This window comes from Caretta caretta, chromosome 9, assembly GCF_965140235.1.
Source record: "Caretta caretta isolate rCarCar2 chromosome 9, rCarCar1.hap1, whole genome shotgun sequence".
NCBI lineage: Eukaryota > Metazoa > Chordata > Testudines > Cheloniidae > Caretta > Caretta caretta.
Window position 1 is genome coordinate 41216274 of NC_134214.1, and position 18754 is coordinate 41235027.

The window sequence follows — 18754 nt, forward strand, 5'->3', positions numbered from 1 at the left end:
TGACACACAGTGGTAGTATGGCGCTGGTTAGATAAACAATGCAGTGTTTCTAATCACATTAGTGAAGGCATGAGGAGGACACTCCTCTTAACCAAAGTGAGAGTGGCCATGAAAGGATACCCAGCTTAGTTTGTATGTGTGACTGGAAGGAGAGAAAGAGAAGAGATGAATTACAGTACGTCCTACACATTTTTGGGGAGTTCAGCCTCTGAACTAGAGTTTTTGTTTAAATAGTGTTTCTTTTTCCATTAAATGGGTCTCAAAATATTTTTCAGAATTGCTTTCTGGGTCTGGCTGGTCACTATAAATCAGGGTACCAACTACTCAGGAGTTAAATATGCTGTCAGAAAAAATTAGCAGGTTTCTCAAGTAATTACGTCAAGAATGTCTTCTCTGAAGGAAACCATTAATTGTATTCCATCAACCAGATGACAGGAAATCAACTTTTTCCCACAGAAACCCCAACTGTTAAGAAAGCAAGGAGCTATGATCTATTCGTCAACTTCATCTACTGATTTATAATTCAGCAAGGACTTCTGCTCTTCTAAGTGTTCTCTTACACTCATGGCACTTACAATATGTCAAACAACTGCCCAGTTTAGGAACATCATGATCCAGCACCTAGTCAGGTTGAAATATAGCCATTCAGAGATGTAAGGGAAAAGCAACAACCCTGGTTCCCTAGACACACACCCACACAAATAAACAAATGACATTAAAAAAAAAGAGAGAGAGAAAAGCCTGCTGTTTAGCAAGGCAGAGGACCATGTGTATGCATGCGCGCACACACACACACACACACACCCCTCTAATGAAATAAGGCCATGTCTACACTATGAGTGCGACGGCAACACAGCTGTAGCATTGCAGCTGTGCTGCTGTAGCACCATAGTGTAGATGTTTCCGACAGCGACGGAAGGGTTCCTCCACCCCACATAATCATTGTGGCTAATCCATTTCTCCAAGCAGCAATAGCTAGATGAAAGGGAGAATTCTTCTGTCGACTGAGCCACACCTGCACCAGTGGCTAGGACAGCTTAACTATGGCACTCAGGGGTGTGAGTTTTTCACAACCTGAGCACTGTAGCTAGGATCAAAAATTTTAAATGTAGTCCAGGCCTAAGTAAAATAAAAGAGGCTGTCACTCACTACTTACTGGTCTGTCCTATCACAGCTTCTGGCAGCTAGCCCAACACATATCTGGAGTATAAATCCAATTTAAAGTTTAAAAAAAAAAAAAAAAGTTAGAGGTCTGATCCTGCTACCCTGACTCATCCACCATTGAGTAAAATGAGATTATTTCTGCTCCTAAAGATTACTCTGCCTAATTTACAGAATTAGGGCCTACAAATTGTTCTACTTTCACAACAGGCTCTATGGAGTCTGAATCTTCTTACAAAAATACCCAGCATTTTTCCTATCAGTGTGCTTAACATTATTTATTTTTTAACATATATGCATACACAATGTTAAAACTTGCTCCTTAGCTCTCTTTTGTGTTATAAAGTGTTCCACTAGGCTATCTGGGAGATATCAACCAGTACAAACAGTGACATGTAGCAAGAATCTGCAGACACTTTGTAAATAGTTCCCTTTATACACTAATTTCAATAAAGAATTATTGTAAAAGCAATGCGGTTCAGGCCACCCCCCCCCCATCTCTGACTGAAACCAATAGCTCAGTTTTCATAGTCCATTACTTCGTATTCTGATGGGATTGGGTTTGTTCATTTTGATGAGACAAGCAGATTGAAAGTCGAGGCAGTTTGGTTGAGTAGACCAGACAAGGGATTAAGAGACTGGGTTCTATCTTTGATTCTTGTCATTGGCCTGCCTTGGGCAACTCCTCTTTTCACCTTTCTGTACCTCTGTTCCACTCCTCCCCTGAGTCTAAACAGACAAACCTCTTTGGGACAGGGCCCCAGGGCCGGTTCTTACTATGACAATCACAGAATCATAGAAATGTAGCTAGAAGGGATCTCAAGAAGTCATCTAGTCCATTCCCCTGAGCTGAGGCAGGACGAAGTATACCTAGACAATACCTGGTTTTCTACCCCGTTATTAAAAGCCTCCAATGATGGGGATTCCACAACCTCCCTTGGTAACTTACTTCAACAGGTAGCTGTCCTCATAATTATTAGAAAGTTTTTCCTAAGTCTTCTTTGCTACAAGCCAATTATTTCTTGCCCTACCTTCAGCGGACATGGAGAACAGTTAATCACGGTCCTCTTTAAAATAGTCCTTAATATATTTGAAGACTTATCAACTTCCCCGTCAATCGTCTTTTCTAAAAAGACTAAACATGCCCAGTTTTTAAAAACTCCCACTCAAAGGTCAGATTTTCAGAACTTTGAATCACTTTTGTTTTTCTCCTCCTCTTGCCAATTTGTCTACTACTGCTTAGGTAGTTATTTCCTATTTTGTGCTTGTGCAGTTGATTTTTTCCCCACCTTAGTGCAGTATTTTGCATTTGCATTTATCAAAGGTCATTTTGAACTCTAATCTTGTCCTCCAAAATACTTTCAATCCCTCCTATTTTAATGTCATCTGCAAATTTTATAAACGTATTCTCCACTCCATTATTAAAATCATTAACAAAAATATTGACTAGGACCAGACTGTGGACAGACTCCTGTAGGTTCACTCTAGACACATCTTGCCAGTTGGACAGCAAACCACTGATAACTATTTTTGGAGTACCTCCTTTCAACCAATTGTGCACCCAAATAGTAGTAGATTTATCGAAACCACACTTCCTCAGTTTGCATACAAGAATGTCATGTGGGACTTTGTGAAAAACTCTAGTAAAAAGCAACATATTAATTAGATCTACGAGTATGTAGAGCACCTCACACAGTTGGGTTTCTAGCTATTACTGTAATATAAAAATTAGAGTCCACCACTGAGCTGTACCCAAATATTTGCACCCACTATATCTAATAACAGTGAAAAACAAATCCGTTACTTACTGAACTGTGCACTTAAGGGTTACATTCTGGCTTTGCCATTAGCCCTGACTAGTGCACAGTGCATTGCTCTGCCTTGCATTCCCCAGTCCACAATCTAGCCCAAAAAGGAGTTACCAGAAGGGGGAGGGAGTGTGTGCATGCACTACGTATTTTATAGCACTCATTGTAAGCCTGGCAACTGGGAGAGGGAAAACACCCTCACCAAGTGGCTGCACCCTCAAAGCTACTTTTCTTGATTTACAATGCACTTAAAAAAAAGGAGCTACCAAAAGAAGGGTACGTTATATTCTGCATAATAAAATTTATGAAGTATATAAATTCAATTACATCACTGAAATTGTATTGTAATAAAGAAAAGAGCCATCATTCAAAGAACACACTGATGCATTTGACATTTTTCAGCCATGAATTACAATGTGATAAACTGATTCTTAGAAATAATAAATAAGCCTGATGATAATCACTGAAGAGGTACAAATCTTTTGAAATGTGCCATTTACGTTGCATAACACAAATGGTCACTAGTTGTTATTTTCGCTGCATTAAGAAACTTGTTTTTCAGCTCACATATTTCCTTCTCCTCCTATTATACATGCCCCCTGCAAGCAATTGATTTTGGACCCCTGGCTATATATTTTTGGCCTTTCATTTTTGATTGACAGCCAACTTTTTGCGGTCTTTTTACACTAGAATGATCTGTTCATGGCATACAGAGAAGTTAAATAAAAACAGAAAATACTCTTACTAGAAGCTTGCAATGACACTACTTTATTTCTTAGAAGTCAGAACAATAACGCACAACAGAAGTACCATCTCCAGAAAGATACATTACTACAGTGCTTCTAGGAACGGTTACTGCATAGTGCCCAACAACCTAGTGACTGTTTCATCATGCTGAGAAGTACTGCCTTTCAGAGGTACTCACAGGGATGTCAATGTTTTTATATTAATATCTTTACATTGCATAGGTTACAATTCTCAGCCAACTGGCAGAGCATGTTAAAAAAAAAAAAACACAACACACACAAAGTCATGATAAAGTCATTTAGACCCTTCCTTCCTTTCACCACAGACATACAGATTCTGCAGTGATTCATTCTGGACCACATCATCCTTCAGGGAAAAACAAGATGGGGCTCTCACCCCACATGAGAAAGGGTAGATATTTGTGATATGTCTACACTGGAGCTGGGATCATGGTTTCACGCTCACTGAGACACACACTAGCTCTGCTGGAGCTAGCATGTTAAATATAGCAGTGTAGCTAGGGGTAGTGGCACAGGTTAGCCACCCAAGTACGTATCCAGAGCCAGGAGGGTTTCTACTTAGGCAGTTTGAATGGGTCTGTCAGGTGTCTTCATGGCGCCATCTCCCTGTTACAACATGCAACATACACCCCACTCCTGATCAGCAGGGAATCTGCTGAAGAATTGGTACATGGTAGAACCTCTCTCTGAGATGATTCCAGGAACCAAAAGAATATGAAGTCATCCCGGGTAGCATAGCTCCAACAGAACCACCCATTCAGGAGCCAGAGTAGGGGACAGGGGTTTTGAAGTTAGCATGGACGCAGAAGGCTTTTGCTTAAATAGCCCTAGTGTCTGGAAGGAGGTAAAAATCTTTCCACCAGTTTCATGGGTGGGCCACACCACACCATCACAATGACCTGGGGAAGATCTCTGCGATTGCCTTCCTTCTACTGTAAGTTTGTCTCCTCCCAAGGGGAGAAAATTTGACCCTCTAAGTAAAAGCAGAAGTAAAATCTCTCGGTAGGCACATTTAGCCAAGGGTTAATAGAATCAGCAGGCGTGTGCAGTTGTTTGTTTGTTTTTGCATCAGTAACATCCGCATCCCCCAGACTGGATGATGGTATTTGTCAAAAGTAAAATTAGTCCATTTTAGAGTTAAAGTTAAAATGAAAGCATACTGTTTGCAATTCACCCTTTCCCTAGTCCATTGTGGGGGAGTGGTGGAACATATTTCAGTGACTAGCAGCTAAATGCCAATGATCTCTTAATTATGTCATCTTAGACAGAAAGTATATTTCAACCCTAGCACTTTATACTGTCATACTTTTGCAAGATTGATTGCCACAGTAATTCTTTTCATGTAAGCATGTGCAGTGGTTCACCAACAAAAATTATCCAATAATTCAATCAAAAATTCAGTTGGGTACTGTGTGAAATAATCACATTCCTGGAGCTTTAGACTACACAAGGCATAGTTGAGAGCTTCCTGTTCCCTGAGGTGCAATTGTCCCATATTTATATCCACTAGAGGGGCCTGGTTACTCTTTAGACTTCCTTTGCTTTTCTGTAAAATACGTTTACTCTGATCAATGACAAGTGTTGATTGTTCAAGTGAGAATCAATGGTGACATTAGTAAAAATTAGTCTCACTCTCGAAGGCTAACCAGACAATAAAAGTGATCTTTCAAACTAGGTGTTGAGTAGCATTTACTGAAATAAAGCTTGTGAATACAGTCCGCTTTGCTATGTTACAGATGCTCATTCTGTGAATGGAGCTAGTCAATGCTGACCAAGTTAAACTAGTATATCACAAAAAATCTAATAACTATAATAAATAACCTAATAACCTCCCTATCCTATATCAGTTTTCCCTCAGCCTACTCTCCCTTCCTAACTTTCTTCAGCTAATCTGAGTGTAAACAGCATTTAAGCACCATTGAGAAGAGTAGAGTTCAACATGATGCTAACTGTGAGTGGCCAGCCAGGGAAGACAGGACAACCTATGCTCTCCATCATGTCAACTGACTAGCGGTTAATCATTAGGCTTGTTCTACATTCATTAGTCAGCATCGTGTCATCTAATATAACTCTACTCAAACATCCACTGAAGACCCTGTGATGAGTGACAACTGGACCCCATGGAACAAGGGAGAGGAGCACCTATCTATGATCATTATAAATGACACAGACTTCCATGAAATTTAAAGTTGCAACCAAATCCACCACGATTTCAAACTGGGTTCTTTCTTTTTAGAGAACTTTCCACAAAGCTCAAATCAAGACAAACTGATTCTAAAACTCATTGCATTTGGGTTCGATGTGGCCTGGTCAAAGGATATATAACCAGCCCATAACATTCCAATACTGCAGAATGCAAGCTTTCATTTAACAATCCTTAGGTTTCTCACACTTGTAGCTATGAAAATAACCTTCCAAATGTGAGTCACTGACATGGTCTTAAACAACCTGAATCACCTCTAAAGTGAGTGTGTCATCTTAATTGGGTGTTACTGGACACCGGGTTGACAGATGACCGTTTCAAAACATAGGTATGCAACCGCACAAAATAGTTTTGGCATGCAAATCAAGCCATTAGCCATTTGTCCATGCAAATAAACGAAGGACAGAAATATCTGGGGTTGAGTTTTAAGTTCCTTGATTCATTCCCCTGCCCCCAGTAGAATGAAGCTGAATGAAATGATATTTGCTAAAGTAAGATTTTATTGCTTCACAGAGACCATATTTTAACCACAGTCATTGCCATCAGGAGGAGATCCACTGTGAACTGAGGGGGTGTGTGTGCGCACGCGCATATCCCTAGCTTTGCCATGGTTAAAAGTATAATTTGTCCCTTTTTACTGGTTAAGTCTGACAACCCTTCTAAAGAAGACTACTTTGTGTCAACTACAAAAACTGTCCTTGAATCTATGCTATTTACAGGGCAGGGGGGAGGGGGAGAGTGTTTAGAAAGTTGTGTGCAACAAGAGGTGTGGGCTGAATCTTGTACTTTACTTTGGGTAGAATTTGAGACCAGCAAATCATCAGGGATCAAACATTGGGCTTTTACTTTCAGTGTCAGCCAAACAAAAATATAATTATTTTGAGGCAGTTTGTAGAGCTGAAATTACATTTAATTAAAAGCCTCATCTAAAACAGGTTTCTCTTGTTGTGTTTGGAAGTTTGTCAAAATTTAGATCTGCAGTCTCATTCTCTCCATGAGGGATGGAAATTGCTTTTGTCCACTTCATCTTCAGAAATGACCCCAAAAGGAATAGGAGAGGTATTATTAATCAAAAGTGCACTGGCAAGAGATACAGAGTTGTCATAAATATAAAGGGAAGGGTAAACACCTTTAAATCCCTCCTGGCCAGAGGAAAAACCCTTTCACCTGTAAAGGGTTAAGAAGCTAGGATAACCTCGCTGGCATCTGACCAAAATGACCAATGAGGAGACAAGATACTTTCACAGCGGGAGGGGGGCGGGGGAAACAAATGTTCTCTCTTCTGTGTGATGCTTTTGCCGGGAACAGAAAAGGTAAGGAGTCTTAGAACTTAGTAAGTAATCTAGCTAGATATGCATTAGGTTCTGTTTTGTTTAAATGGCTGATAAAATAAGTTGTGCTGAATGGAATGTATATTCCTGTTTTTGTGTCTTTTTTGTAACTTAAGGTTTTGCCTAGAGGGTTCTCTATGTTTTTAATTTAATTACCCTGTAAAGTATTTACCATCCAGATTTTACAGAGGTGATTCTTTTACTTTTTCTTCAATTAAAATTCTTCTTTTAAGAACCTGATTGCTTTTTCCTTGTTCTTAAGATCCAAGGGTTTGGGTCTGTGTTCACCTATGCAAATTGGTGAGGATTTTTATCAAGCCTTCCCCAGGAAAGGGGGTGTAGGGTTTGGAGAATTTTGGAGGGGGAAAGACATTTCCAAGTGGGCTCTTTCCCAGTTATATATTTGTTAGACACTTGGTGGTGGCAGCAATAAAGTCCAAGGGCAAAAGGTAAAATAGTTTGTACCTTGGGGAAGTTTTAACCTAAGCTGGTAAAAATAAGCTTTGGGGGTTTTTCATGCAGGTCCCCACATCTGTACCCTAGAGTTCAGAGTGGGGAAGGAACCTTTACAAGAGTGCATGTGCCCACATTAATAGCAACCTTCAATAGGGTTGTGTCTCCCCAAAAGCAAAATATAGGGAAGGAGGGAATTTGAGACCTGTGCAGCTAGAAACTCAGTAAAAGCAGAGGGAACTGGCAAGGACTGAACTGAATTTCTGAACTTTGTGAGTAGATGAGTTAACTTAATGGGATTACTCACCTGCATAAGCATTTGCAGGATGGCAGCCCATAAATGTGTACTTGATTCTGATAGAGTTACTTAGGAAAACTAGTCTTCCCATCTCTAAGGGTACATCTACATTGCAGCTGAGATGTAATGAGAGATGTAATTCCCAGATCAGGTCAGTGTACATGCACTAGTTCTCAAGCTAGTGCCTAAAAATAGCACTGAGCCACAGTGGCAGTGGCTGGCAGCTCAGGCTAGCTGCTTGAGTATACAGTCACCCCTGGCTAGCCCGAGGTGTCACAGCCACACTGCTATTCTTAGGGTATGTCTACACTGCAGTTAGACACTTGCAGCTGGCTTGTGCCAGCTGACTCAGGCTCACAGGGCTGTTTAATGGTGGGATAGACAATCAGGCTCAAGCTGGAACCCAGGATCTGTGACCCCAATCCTGTGAGGTGAAAGGGTCCCAAAATCCAGGCTCCAGCCTGAGCCTGAACATCTACACCATAAACAAACAGCCCCTTAGCCCTAGCCCTATGAGTCTGAGTCAGTGGCCATGGAACGGTTGCCGGTTTTTAATTGCAGTGTAGACATACCTTTAGGAGCTAGCTTGAGCAAAGCTAGTGCATGTACATCTACCTGAGCTGATAGTTACATCTCCCAACTGCAATGTTGACATATCCTAAGGTTTGGGCCAAAGCACAATGAAGTCAGTGACAGGCTTTCCATTTACTTCAATGGATTTTTAATCAGGACCTACATGCACATAACTCCTGATGACTTCATTTACGTTTTCCAAACAACCAGCACAGGATTAGGTCGAAGGACAAATTAGAACAAACATTTCAATATTAATTCCAGACTATGCATTTATTTAAACAGCTGAAAGTTATTGATTAGTTTACATAATTAAAAAAAAAAACCCACCAGCATTCACAGTACTTTGATTGTTATTTTACATGGTAACATTAAGATGGTTACCAGAAGTCCTGGAAAGGATGCCACTTAATTTCCTTGTGATACATAAATAAAATTAAATCTGTTATTAAAACAATCATAGCCTGTACAGAAAGCCAATACTGGAAATGTAAAATTCTCTCTGCCCCACTACTCTGTTATAATATCGTAATACATTGCAACAAGAGGGCTTTAGGAGCCATAGAAAAAAGATAACTTTGTTAAAGGCCATGCTGTTGCTGAAAGCATGTACATTTGGCGCTTGTATTGTGGGTGGGTTTTTTTGTTTTAAGTTCGTTTATGAACTATCTTACCTTATCCTTCAGAAGGATCTGATGTCAAAAACCCTCATTTTCTGCATGATAATGCAGTATACTTCTTTATCACCATGATAAAAATAAAAGTACACTTTTCTTTAAAGTGTCTTCAAAGCTATGTAACACTTGAATTTTGTCACCACCATAGTAATAAGTACACTGCATTATAATACAGGTAAGCAAAGAAAGTGAGGCTTTTTGAAGTAGAAGATAAGGGTTTTTTTTTTTAATTAATTTATAAAACACCTTTCCCTTCTCCCCCTCACCTTTCAGCAGCAGTATGGCCTTTAACCTGGGCCAAAGCCCAGACCTTCCATTTTTACCAGTTCCCAGACACGGCTGCCCCACCCCCACCCCAGGACATGGATATTCACACTGCACCCCATCTTTCATATTCCTCCTTGATCATGTGACACCCCAAAGGGTGATATGTCAGAAGTACGTAAAACAATCTTATAATATTTGAATGTTATCACTACTGTAAAACAAAGCCCATATTAATGGAATTTCAATACCAGATATTATGCTCAGCAGTTTCATGAACCAAGCATACTTGAACATGTTTACTTTTGTTCTTTTTTTTTTTTAAATTAAGCAAGAACATAGCCCACCCTAAAAACCTTTACTTGCAATACAAATAAGTAATCTAAGCAAGGGATCCATCTTCCTGTATGTCAGAAATAGTTCACACACTTTGGGTGTTTAACTGTCCAATAACTAGTGAAAGAGATGGGGTAAAATGTGAATACCCACATCCTTGGTGGGGGTGTACTTGTGCAGTGGCCAGATAGCAGCATTCTAAAAGGTGGATTCTGTCCGGTACAATGAGATATTACATTAATCTGCTGAGAACCCAGACCAATGTTCTTTTACTGTTACAGACATTTATTTCTTCAGAGCTCTTTTGTTCATGAAATAACCAAGTGAACTTTTGATTACTGAGGATAAATGTGGGCTTTCCCAAAAGCATTGATGCTAGGTGAATTTGCTTGGGCACAGATTTAATGAAGTGATTTATTCTGACAAGAGATCAAAGCCCAAATAACCTGCCTTCTTTGGTTCACCCACAAGATGCTAGAGACAATAAAGCTAGACGCAAAAGAATCAGACTAGATCCTCTCTAAACTCCTAAAATGGCACATTATTGGATTATATGATGAAGGCAAAGTTGAGAGTAAGAGTATAAACCAATATAATTTACTCCTTCCAGCCCCCGTGTGAATCTGAAATAAGAGGAGGAATGTGCTTTTGAGGACCTATTGGTCACATCCCTTTTACTGGTATTTTTGATGTTTCCAAATCTACAACCTTGCCAGGGGATGTCAGCCTCTATGGTCTCAGTAGGGTTGCTACAAAGGTCAAGAATATTAGGATTGAAAATATTTGTTTTAAATCCATCAAAAATGTTATTTGGAGCATAACACCTGGTTTAGTTTCAGACCCAAGAGAACATTACCATATTTGTTCAAAGTAAACAATCTCAAGTCAAATTATTCACTTTCTTCTTGCATATTCTGCTCTGAAGTCCATAATTATATCTGAGTGAAAAGCCTGAGAACAATATCTCCAGCTAGTTAAAATGCTTCACTGTTGACTAACTTTTCAAATCTGTTTACTAGACATTTGTAGTCTTCTTCCCTAAACCCCATGTAATCCAACATCAGCACCATCTCTCAGGAGTGATGTATACACGACAAAAGCATTAAAATACAAAGAGAACAAGTTGGTTAAAACAAAGTTATTTGTGGTTAGATGGAACTGAAATAGTTGCGATGCTTCCTATTTCCTAACTAAAGCTTGGTCTACACTTAAAACTTATATCAGCATAGCTAGGTCAGTCAGAAATGTGACAAATCTAGTGATGTATCTCTGCGAACAAACCTCCTGTGTAGACACAGCTATGCTGACACAAAAATGTATCAAATAAAGAGTGCTTCTGTTGGCATAGCGAACATTGTTCAGGGAAATGGTGTTCCTGCACCAACAGAAAAATTCCTTAATCATGGCATGCACTGCATCTATACTAGGGACTATGCCAACATAGGCTATGTAGTGTGGACATAGTCTAAGTATACATTCAGTCTGACCAATGCTACATGGAAGCAGGTTTGTTGAAACAGCTTGGAGATGCATGTTAAGATTTATGATGTCCTTACCTCTTAATTTCCCAGCTTTGAAGTTCAGGAGTTTTGTAAGTGATGAGGTATGCAATCAACAGTTGACACTTAGAGAACCTAACTTTGCTTTTCCTTTAAGATTGTTCTTCATTTTTGAAATATTCTTTACGGTTCTGCAAAGGACGTCACTTTGTTCAGAGTCAAAGCTGGTTGAAAAACCATGAACAATTTCTCCAAAATGTTGACTTCTCATTTTTGTGTGTGAGAGTGTGTGTAAAGATTCAAAGTTTTCATGAAGAGTGCAACTGAAAAAAATCAGAATCTTGGAAAAATTTTGCCAGCTCCATTTAGGACAGACTGATGCATGCAGTTTTCACTTTTGCAAACAGAACTCAGTAAAACAGAAAGCTGTAAAATGGAGGGGCTGAGAGTCAAATAGATCCAACAGAAAGAGTTATGGTCCATTTTCTTGGATCAAAAACTGGCTAGGAGTCAGGAAACAGAGGGCATGATTAAATGGACAATTTTGATCATGGGAAAATGTTAGCAGCAGGTTGCCCCAAGATACAGTACTAGGTCCTGTGTTAATATATTTATTAAGTATATTTATTAATTATCTGGAAAATGGGAGTGATCAAGGGAGCAAGATTCACAGATAAGGTTATTTTGGTTTGTCAGGACCAAAAGGGGACTGAGAAACTTCAGAGAAACCTAAACAAGATAGGTTCCATGGGTATCACAATGACAAATGAAATTCAGTGTCAATAGAAATGAAAGAAATGCATATTGGAGAAGAGATTTAAAGTACCCGTACACCTTACAGGGTTCTAAATGAACTGAATCAAACCAAGAAAGGGACCCCGGGACAATGCACAGCTCTGGTTTAAAAAAAAAATCCAACAAGATGTTAGGATGCATAAGTAATGGGATTTGGAACACCACTGAAAACATTCTAATGGCTTTATATAAATCAGTGGGGCAATCTCACCCGGATACTGTGTGCAGTACTGGTCACCCAATCTCAAAAAAGAATATTGCAGAACTAGAAGGGGTTTGGACAAGAGCGACAAGAATAATCAAAGCTCTGGAAAAACAGATGTGTTAGGATATAGATATTCAGGCCTGTCTGTAAAGGCCTATACTCTAAGAATTTAGGTGTATTCTTATCACTTAGCTAGTTATAGAGGGATAAAAGAATCAAAATCACTGTCTGCCAGTGTAAGGGCCTTCTCTTACTGTGACAGTCTGAGGCCCTGTTCTTAGGTTAAGGCTTTTGACTAAGCAGCAGAGGCAGCCATAACCTGGGAAGCGAGCAGTCACATCCTCACATTCCAAACTGGTCACATTGAAAGAAGAAAAGGAGTACTTGTGGCACCTTAGAGACTAACCAATTTATAAATTGGTTAGTCTCTAAGGTGCCACAAGTACTCCTTTTCTTTTTGCGAATACAGACTAACACGGCTGTTCCTCTGAAACCTGTCACATTGAAAGAAGGTGCTAGTGGGCTGTTAGGAATACAATCCTGTCCTGATAATGCCTATCCCCTCCAGAGAAAGGGAAGTGCCTAGAAGATGTAAAAGGAAACTTAGTTTGATAGCATCCTGTCTGGCAAGTTTCAGAGGAACAGCCGTGTTAGTCTGTATTCGCAAAAAGAAAAGGAGTACTTGTGGCACCTTAGAGACTAACCAATTTATTTGAGCATGAGCTTTCGTGAGCCACAGCTCAACTCACTTATCAATAGATGTAGTTGTGAAATCTTCACTTCTGTATTGTTTTGTCATTATAGTTCCCACTTTGCTATTGTTTGTTTGCATGGTCTCTGTCTGGTTCTGTGATTGTTTCTGTCTGCTGTATAATTAATTTTGCTGGATGTAAACTAATTAAGGTGGTGGGATATAATTGGTTACATAATCATGTTACAATATGTTAGGATTGGTTAGTTAAATTTCAGTAAAATGATTGGTTAAGGTATAGCTAAGCAGAACTCAAGTTTTACTATATAGTCTGCAGTCAATCAGGAAGTAAGGGGGGGGAATGAGAACAGAGAATGGGGTGGAGAAATTGGAATCATGTTTTGCTAAGGGGGGGGGGGAAATGGGAATAGGGACATAGGTAAGGCTCTGTGGTGTCAGAGCTGGGAAGGAGGACACTAAGGAAGGAAACTGGACCCATGCTTGCTGGAAGTTCATCCCAGTAAACATCGAATTGTTTGCACCTTTGGACTTGGGTATTGTTGCTCTCTGTTCATGCGAGAAGGACCAGGGAAGTAGGTGGGTGAAGGAATAAGCCCCCTAACAAGATGAAGAGATTAATAGATTATAAAATCATGAGGGACCATTCTGATCATCAAGCCTGGGAGGAAGACAGTTTATTCCACATATGCCTACTGCAGTGTTCTTGTATCGTAGTCTAAAGCATCTAGTACTTTCAGAGACTGTGGTCTGGATATTGGACTAGATGAACCACTGATCTGATCCAGTCTGGTAATGCCTACATTCCTCTGCTGGGCCCATGGAGGCTGCTGAAGCTATTCCTGCCTCAGGCCTGTTCTTACCCCTTCCATGACTGCAATAGTGAGAGAGGGAGTGGTAATGACTAATTAAAAAAAAAAAGTTACCTGTATGTTTTGGGAACACCTCTCACCACACCTGGACCTACAGAAAAGCAAATCTTGCATTCCTATTACCAGTCAGGAATGAGAGCCTTTATGCCCTTGCCTTCACCTATTCTATTGAGGAGGAGGCAGCATCTAAGAGAATGAAATGCATACTGGGAGAAGAGAGGATCCATCAGACTGAAGCCTAGGAGCAATTTTTGAACCAAGTGGCCCTTTAACATTTCTTTGCTGAAAGATTTTTGTCCATCAAGATGGAACTATTTCAGTGTAATAGAATTTGGGGCATACTGAGACTCTTCAACGTCATTCCCAGGACCCACAGAAAATAAATCAAGGTGAGCAAAGTATGTAACTTTGTATTTGTAAAGGGCTTAGACTGGGCAGCCGCATAATATCAACAATGGCACCACAACATTGCTCTTCAGAAGGATGGACTGCTACATAACAAGGTGCAGGTTTCTCAGCAAGGCACCTCTGCCATTGCAAGCTAGGACAGGGAGGGAGAAATCTGGCCTAGAAAAAGCCTCAAGATTTAGATTCAAAGCTTACAATAAAACTAAAATCTGACTTTTTTTTTCCAATTCAATAATCTGGAAGTCTTTTTTTTTGCCAAAGTAGAACAATCATGTATAAAAGATGAAGTACAACAGAGTGCACTCTCCCAATGTATTTAATAACAATTAGATTCTTTAAGCAGCCATTCCATTAAATAAAATGTATGAGTATCTTACATATTTGTTTAAACCACAAAAGAACAATCATCTCTCTTGCTCTTTCAGACACTGTGTGCTTTTAAGCATACTTCTAGGTTTGAACAATTCAATACTGAAGTTAAAAAAAGAATAAAGATGAATAATGCCATGAATAAGTAATTAGAGGAGGACAATTTCTTTGAAGTAATAAAAGAACCCGTATAGATAGAATTCTGCAAAATATACCAAAACTGTTACCCAAGAATGTAACTGGTGCATAGGTACAACTATTCAGAAGGAAAACGAGATGGGTGTAGAGGAGGGAGAAAAGTAATACATAGTGGAGGGGCTGGAGGCATCTTCCCCTGGGAAAAATTTGGAATGCCCGGTTAAGTTTCCTGTATTTGACAGAATTTTAGTCCATTTAAACAGACACAAGTGCCTATGTATTTAATACCATGCTTTTATAGTCACTACCCATCTTTATCAATTAGTTTCAATAGTTAAAAAAACACAACCTGTTTCTTCCCTCATTTTCTCTTCAGAATTTTTAAATTTGTTTTTTACTCCAGCCTTCCCACTTTATAGATTCCCATCCCTGTCCTTATTGTCTTCTGGCTTCCCTTCACATGGTTTCCCCTCTCCATTTCTCCTTTCAGTATCTTCACTTTGACTTTCCCCACTGCCCATTTTACCCCTTTTCTATTTTTTTCCTCCCTAACCTCCGTTTGCCTCTCATTTAAGTCCTGAATTCTTCCTTTCCTCTCCTGCATCTCCAGTCAACCTTATTCTCTTTATTCCAGGATTGTACCCCTTTCCTCTGAATACCTAATGCTCTTAGTGGGGCTTCCCCTGCCAATACACTGTGGAAAGCCACCTCTCCAGCGCACTGTTCAAAGAACTTTCCATAGTGTCAGAAAGGAGTAGGAAGAGAGCAGCTCAAACACTATGTCCTAGTCTTCTCTAGGAAAAAAGGTTTCAGAGTAACAGCCGTGTTAGTCTGTATTCGCAAAAAGAAAAGGAGTACTTGTGGCACCTTAGCGACTAACCAATTTATTTGAGCATGAGCTTTCGTGAGCTACAGCTGATGCATCTGATGAAGTGAGCTGTAGCTCACGAAAGCTCATGCTCAAATAAATTGGTTAGTCTCTAAGGTGCCACAAGTACTCCTTTTCTTTCTAGGAAAAAAGGTTTTCCTTGACCTGCTAACATCGTAGAACTTCAGCTTCCTTTGTGAACACTAGGATTTTAACCCCTCAGCCAATATATGCTAAAAACACACACATTCTAGTGGAGACACTGCCTAACATTCCTCATTAACGCAGACAGGTGGTTCCAGTTTTGGTGTGTCAGGTGGAGCTTACAGCAGAAAAAAAAGAGACATCTTCCAAGTACATAGACAATTTTTTAATTTGGGGGAGGAGAGCCTACAGTTAGCAATAAAGTAGCTGTTGAATATTGCTTCAGTGTGTAGTTTCATACTATAACTAAGGCAATGTCTACACCAGCGCTTTTGTTGGTAAAACTTACATCGCTGAAGGGTGTGAAAACTCACCCCTGTGCGACATAAGCTACACTGACAGAAGCATCAGTGTGGACAGCGCTATGTTGGCGGGAGACGCTCTCCCGCCAACATATCTACTGCTGCCCATTGAAGGTGGTATAATTATGTCGATGGGAGAACTCTCTCTCATTGGCACAGAGCGGTTACACGGGGGATCTTACAACTGTGGAGTTATAGAAGTACAGCTGTGCACACCGCTAAACAAAGCGAAGACAATTCAATCAAAAGCATATTCTAAACAGCCGAACATGAAAGGAGGAGTCTGCCTAAAAACTGAAACACACACGTAGGCAGTAATTATAGTGTTTTATAACCCTCCCCTCTCCTCCTCCCCCCAACATCGTCCTATTGTAGAATCTTATGGCTCTGTTCTTTCATCTGCAGCTGTGTCTCAATTTTTGGCTTTGTTTTAATGAGATTCAAAAAATGCATCTTCTCATCATAAACTTATAAATGCTGGAAGGCATCTCCTGGATCACAGAATCCAGTCACCTACTATCACAAGCAACCCCCTTTATATAATCTTGTTCTTAAATTTATTAAGCTCCATTTTAAGACTAGTTAGATTGTTTGCCCACACTACTCCCATTAGAAGGCTGTTCCAGAACTTTACTCCAGGCTGTTCCAGAATTCCTCTCTGGTGGTTATAAAACTTCTAATTTCCAGCCTAAATTTATTCATGGTCTTTATACCAGTTTGTTCTCTTGGGCCAAAATTGTCCTTTAGTTTAAAGAGCTCTTAGAATCATAGAATATCAGGGTTGGAAGGGACCTCAGGAGGTCATCTAGTCCAACCCCCTGCTCAAAGCAGGACCGATCCCCAATTAAATCATCCCAGCCAGGGCTTTGTCAAGTCCGACCTTAAAAACTTCTAAGGAAAGAGATTCCACCACCTCCCTAGGTAACGCATTCCAGTGTTTCACCACCCTCCTAGTGAAAAAGTTTTTCCTAATATCCAACCTAAATCTCCCCCACTGCAACTTGAGACCATTACTCCTTGTTCTGTCATCTGCTACCACTGACAACAGTCTAGAGCCATCCTCTTTGGAACCCCTTTCAGGTAGTTGAAAGCAGCTATCAAATCCCCCCTCATTCTTCTCTTCGGTAGACTAAACATCCCCAGTTCCCTCAGCCTCTCCTCATAACTCATGTGTTCCAGTCCCCCAATCATTTTTGTTGCCCTCCGCTAGGCATTCTCACATGACCTCAGTTTTCCTAGCTGTAAAATGGGGACAATTATGCCTCCTTTGTAGAGCACTTTGAAAACTACCGATGAAGAGTGATACATAGGAGCTAGATATTATCATCACTAGCACTGGTACCTCATGGCAATTTTTCTTTAACTTCAGGTAGCAGAGGCTTGTGTTCTCAAAATGTAGGTTCCATGGCTACCTCATACATGAGGGCAGTGTAAGTGGCAATTGTCTTTATTCCCATCTATAACATAGTTACAATACGTCCATTGCGCAGCTTGCACAGCCCACAAAACGTATTTTTAGTTGGCCCAGGACAAAAGGGATATCCAAAGAAGGATACACACACACACACACACACACACACTCCATTGTAAATTATTTACATAAAACAGAGGTATACAAAAAAAAGTAATTGTATTCCTTTTACTACCCAAATTAGTGTGGAGTTATTTTTTGTATTTTTTCCTGTAGCAAAAATAAATTCTCAAATTCCATTACCACTCCTGTTGCTACATGGGTGGTACAGCTAAACCTTTTTTTTTTTTCTCCAGTCTTTACTTAGAGCCAATAGCTTGCTTTATCTTATTCTGATCTAGTCAGAACTGATAGTAAGGTTGGCAACAATATGCAGGAAGTTTCTTATGAGCAATATAACTCCCCAGCGCTTTCGGTAATTCAACAAGATTCAGATCTTAACAGATAGGTATATCCACTATTCAAGGCTTCTTAAAAATTAAGCGGAGAAATTAGAAACTGAGTTGTTGTTTAAACATGGCAGGGATATCATCATTTTAAAAATTAGATCATGAATGGAAAACCTATTAGCTATTACCCCTTATGATAGGACATGGTAGGGGTGATCACAGTACATCAGAGGGAGGCTGCATGTGAAATCCTCATAGGAAAAATTGAGGTTTCAAGAAGTATTTTAAAATAACGAGAGTAAGAGCCTGATGGAGTAGGAAGGTTATTCCATGTCTGGGAAGAAGGAATAAAAGACTAAACTCAAAGAAGGAATTTACATCTGCCAGTTTAGAATCCCACAATTGTATGCTACACTTTCTGTGCTAGTTAAACAAATCACGCCAATTTCCTTCATGCAGTAACTCCTAGATTCACCTATTGCATTTAAATTTGTAAACATTTTCAAAGTAATTGAGAAAGGGTTGAGAAGCTCCATAAAGCTATACACACACAACATTTTACAGTGGTCTTTGTTATAGAAGACAAATTGGGACCACCCATATTGTCAGTTGTGATCTTAGTTTGCTATGATTTATTGGACGCTGTGGATAAGA

The 18754-nt window shown here is 39.8% G+C and overlaps 1 protein-coding gene across 1 annotated transcript in view; it reads right to left on the bottom strand.

Moving 5' to 3' along the window:
• Positions 1-18754, bottom strand: part of CLSTN2 (calsyntenin 2) — a 694230-nt gene that overhangs the window by 525062 nt on the left and 150414 nt on the right. The window lies entirely within an intron of this gene.